At 37.2% G+C, this 5554-nt stretch overlaps 1 pseudogene; it reads right to left on the reverse strand.

The window, feature by feature from the left end:
* Positions 1–1442: 1442 nt before the first annotated feature.
* On the reverse strand, positions 1443–3690 carry LOC136227215 (heat shock cognate 70 kDa protein-like; annotated as a pseudogene).
* Between the last annotated feature and the right edge of the window lie 1864 nt (positions 3691–5554).

Here is a 5554-nt window from a genome sequence, read left to right on the forward strand (position 1 = left end):
AAATTATGAACATATAGGAAAATGTATCCCTGAACATAATTAATATCTTTCTTTTTGTAATCTTCCCTTTAGCTATTTCCAGTAACCTGAAACGACAATTGTCACAAAATGAGCCGACGAACCTTCTCTAATGCTTAAATCAGAAGAATACTGGAAGAAGTATTAATTAGTAACTTGATAGCAAGTGAGAGAATGTTTATGTGACTACGTAATTTTACTTCTGATTCCCAAGCTATTTATAGGCAGTAAAGTGTGTTTTTGGACACGTGGCAACATTTGATTGGTCTTCGAACCTTATCTTTATGTTTCGTGTTAAATATGAGTTGTGCGAGTTCTTATATTAAGCATCCGGTCTTCCATGTCACTCGGAAGACCTCCAATTCACATTTGGACACGTATAGTGTGACCCCACGTAATAATTAAAATAGTGGGATCTCTTATAATATATGTGGGTTCGTGTTACACGTGTCAAAATATGTATGGGAGGTCCTCTATTTGACAAGGAGAACCAGGTGCTTCTAATAATTTGCCGAGTTGAGGAGCGTGCCGTTGGGATCCAAAGTTATTATTTGTCCACGTGTCCCTTGAGGCAGCTCCCAACCGCAGCTTTATTCTTCCATTCCACAACGGAATGTATTCTTTCATGGGCTTGGACCCAAATGCTAGACTCGGTCTTTAACTGAAACCCAAGCGTTTGGCCGATTCAACTAATACCGTATCAATAATTCTCCTAAACAATTAATAACATCAATACATATTAATACTTAATCAATGCTCGAGCCGCTAAAAAGTGTGGTACAATCAGCAATTAATGATAAACCTTTCTTCTGCTACAACACAGCCAATTGATAAGCAAATTTCAGCAAGTGTCCATGACATCTTCACTAAACATATTAGAAGTGGAAATTAGTTGCAGCTAAAGCATGATTAAGAACATTAATTGTAAATAATTATAACAAATTGGTGTATTTTCAAGATGAAGATAAACACATTCCTTGGTAGCTAGCAACAAAGAGGAAGGGAAAGAAGAAAACCAGGAAAGCCATACCCAAATTTAATTAATGTGAAAAAGAAATTAACCAAAATTAATTCAACAAATAAGCACTTCATCATAAAGTTAAGAATACTTTGGAATTCATTTAAAAATGGAGAACTTTTTTTTTCTAAAATCGACCACAAATGTGTTAATTCATCCATGTTCATGTGTTCATAATGTTTTGCTAGTATTTCACCACTTCTGGAAGAAGTATTCAGAAAAAGAATTAGAAAGAGATAAGAAAAAATAGATAAAAAACTCAGTCTTGTAACATCCATCTATATGAGAACAGATACATTTAATCGGATACAGTTAAGTTGTTCTTCAAATTTTAATTTAGATAGAGATATAGAAACTCTGACATTGGTGAGAATCGGATAACAAAACAGAGCTAATTGAAGACAGACTAATCGATAATAATGACATCATCCATCTTCTTTTTGTGCATCTTGGCAATAATAGGATTGCATATGCTCTCTAACTCATTCATCTTATTCTCAAACTCAACTGCCTCACCTACCTGATTTGCTTCCAACCATTCAATAGCTTCTTCAATGGCATCCTCAACCTTCTTTTTGTCAGCTGGGTCTAGATTTGAGCTCAACTTTTCATCTCTCACAGTATTCCTCATGTTATACGCATAATTCTCCAATGCATGTTTAGCACAAATCTTCTTTTTATGTTCCTCGTCTTCAGCCTTGTATTTCTCAGCCTCCTCCACCCTCTTCTCTATCTCTTCCTTGGTCAATCTTCCCTTGTGGCTAGTGATTGTTATGTTGTTTTTATTCCCTGTTGTCTTCTCCTCAGCAGAAACATTTAATATGCCATTGCAATCTATTTCAAAGCACACTGTGAATTCAGTGGCACCCCTTGGAGCTGGGGGAATGCCACAAAGGTCAAATTTGCCAAGTAAGTTGTTGTCTACTATTCTTTCACCCTCACCCTCAAATACCAGAAACACGACAGTAGTCTGGTTGTCAAAGCGAGTGCAGAATACCTTCTCCTTCTTTGCAGGGATGGTAGTGTTCCTCGGTATCACAACAGACATAACACGTTCCTCATTTACTTCAATTCCAAGTGAGAGAGGGGTAACATCGAAAAGGACAAGATCCTGGACCTTCTCATTGCCTTCGCCACTCAATATGGCGGCCTGAACAGCTGCACCATATGCAACAGCTTCATCCGGGTTTATATTCTTGCATAGTTCCTTCCCATTGAAGAAGTCTTGCAGCATTTGCTGTACCTTTGGAATTCTGGTAGAACCACCAACAATAACCACATCATCGACACTGCTCTTGTCCATCTTGGCATCCCTCAAACACAACTCAACAGACTCTATACACTTTCTGAAAAGATCAATGTTCAACTCCTCGAATTTTGCACGAGTTATTGTTGTGTAGAAATCAATAACCTCAAACAAGCAAACAACCTCAATAGTTGTCTGAACAGCAGATGAGAGAGTTCTCTTAGCCCTCTCACAGGCAGACCTTAATCTTCTAATAGCTCTAGGATTTCCAGAGATATCTTTCTTATTCTTCGTCTTGAACTCTTGAACGAAGTGGTTAACCATTCTGCTATCAAAATCTTCACCTCCAAGGTGGGTGTCACCAGCAGTGGACTTGACTTCAAAGATACCCTCTCCAATAGTAACAAGTGAGACATCAAAAGTACCACCACCCAAATCAAATATCAATACGTTCTTCTTCCTACCACTGCTGGCCTTCTTGTCAAGACCATAGGCAATGGCTGCAGCTGTAGGCTCACTGATAATACGCATAACATTAAGGCCAGCGATCACACCAGCATCCTTTGTTGCCTTACGCTGCGAATCATTGAAATAAGCAGGGACAGTTACAACCGCATTTTTAACAGTTGATCCAAGATAGGCCTCAGCTATTTCACGCATCTTACTAAGAACCATAGATGCTATCTCCTCAGCAGAAAACTGTTTCTCCACACCCTTGTATGTAACAACAATCATAGGCTTATCCTCAGGACCAGCAATTACCTTAAATGGCCAAAGCTTTAAATCACTCTGTACCGTGTCATCTGAGAATCTTCTACCAATCTATCGCTTTGCATCTGTGAGCGAGATAGTTAGAGATAGTTGTAGACCGTAAGGGTCCGAATGTTCAACAAATAAGATAAATGCATATTTGCATATCAATTACAGTATGTTATAAAATCTAACAAGCCATTTGATTCAGATTAATCTTTGTAGTATTCATTAGAAAAAAAATCCATGTAAAATAAAAAATAACTGAGCACAAAGAAGGAATCAATAACTAATAGGAAAAGAAATATCAAACATCAACATGAAATTGAAGCAACAATACCAGAAAACATAAACCAGTAGAATCTAACTCAAATGCGAACATAATAAGCATATATTAAGAAGATGCAAAGACAGGGAAAAATAAGAAATTAGATAGGAAGTACATACCGAAAACAGTATGGACAGGGTTCATCGCAACTTGATTCTTAGCAGCGTCGCCGATCAAACGCTCGGCATCAGTGAAAGCAACGTAAGAAGGGGTCGTCCGGTTACCCTGATCATTGACTATGATCTCTACTCTATCATATTGCCAAACGCCGACGCAAGAGTAGGTGGTTCCGAGATCGATACCGATCGAAGGCTCTCTATTTCCGGCCATCGGAGTAGGGTTCAATTCTGTTACTCAGATCAATGCTATCTATAAATATATAGAGAAGTTAAAAGGCCGAAGCATTAGTTTGAGTTCTCTCCTTTTCCCGCCCGGGGGATAAATTAATTAACTTATATAATTTCCCATTTAAAATTCAAAATGTTGATTTAATTGGATTAATTAAAGTTAAAGTGGATATCTTTTAAGAGAGCAGAATCGTGTTGCTGATCGCTTGGCGGCGGCGGGCCATGAAGGGACGTTAGGCGTTACTACCCTTCCTGTTTCCCCTAGTTTCATCTCTCATCTTCTCTTAGAAGATAGGATTGGGGTTAGCTTCCCTAGGCTAATTCCTGGGTAGTTTGTTGTTATTCGTTTTTCTTTTCCTTTTCTACCAAAAAAAAAAATTAAAGTTAAAGTGGATATCTTTTAAGTAATCACCTAGTTTCATTCTACTTCTACTTCTGCTCCCCCTTCTTTTTCTTTCTTTCTTCTTCTTCTTCTTTTTGTCCCGCTTCTTCAGTTTCTCATAGACCTGGGCATGGAACGAGCTGGACCGGGCTCGAGCCGGATCTATCAGACTTTTAATAAAACTTAACGAGCCCAAGCCCAGTCCTGCTCATAATAAATTCAGTCGGGTTCGGACTGGGCTCGAGCCTAAAATATGAATCCCAAGCTGCTCGTCCAAGCCCATCTACATATTAAAAAAATACAATTAAAATGTTACACCAACTTTTCTTAGTAAAAAAAATAGTACACGCAACTCAATAATTAATAAGTTTGAAAAAATTCTACTAAACTAATTGTGTATCGAAACATCAAATCCAAAATAAGTTATAATATAAAAAATATAATTAATTTATATTTATAAATTATAATATATATATAGTATATCGAGCCGGTCCGATGAAAAATTCATATAGCCCAAGCCCCACCTGGGCTTAGGCCTGGGCGGACCGGGCGGGCTCGCCGACCATGTCCAGGTCTGGTTTCTGATACCAATCGTTGGCGATTTTTGAGATTATTAAAGTATTCTAAATTTTGGAAATAAAACACAAAACAAATGAAGTTTTCCAGTAAAAATGGTATGTTTTTAGCTTATACACATTTTTTTCTCGTTGGTCTTGCCTCTTTCTTCATCTGTAACGGTATCGTTTTAATTTCCTTCATTTATGACGAAATTTGTCGCATCTGTGATAAATTTCATCAAAAATGCGACAACAGTTATCGCAGCTGCGACATGAGTAATTTTGTCGCAGATGCGACAAATTTTGTCACTATGCGACAACTCTTGTCACATTTGCGACGAAAGGTGACAACTGTTGACGCAGATGTGACAACTGTTGTCGCATTTGTGACGATTTCGTCACAAATGTGACAACACTTGTCTTTTCTCTCTCTACAAACATAATCTTTCTCTCTCTATAAACCAACGTATTTTCTCTCTCAATACTTGGTAGTAATGTCGCTTTCGTCGATTTGGGATGGCGAAAAAGCCGTTGAGAGTCTGAGAAAGAAAGTGAATTGAAATAAGGGTATTCTTGTCCAAAGTGGATGAAAGTGTGTAATTTGGTGAGATGAAAGAAAAGTGGATCAAATATGTTAAAGGACCCCGTCAAATGGACTTTATTATTATTAGCCCTAAACTTTATTTATTAATTAAATATTAATTATTCATTCAGTAATTAATTAAATAATGTGTGCTTCAGCTCACCTCGGTACAAGTCGATGTATATTTCATTACATATAGGTGATAAGAAAGCATAACATTTGAAACCATAAAATCATGATTGTCAAAACTAGATCGGTAAAAAAATTGATCAAGATAACTATGATTTAACTATAAATTTAAAAATTCCAATAAAATACTTTCATT

The sequence above is a fragment of the Euphorbia lathyris genome, chromosome 4, assembly GCF_963576675.1.
Source record: "Euphorbia lathyris chromosome 4, ddEupLath1.1, whole genome shotgun sequence".
Taxonomy (NCBI): Eukaryota; Viridiplantae; Streptophyta; class Magnoliopsida; order Malpighiales; family Euphorbiaceae; genus Euphorbia; species Euphorbia lathyris.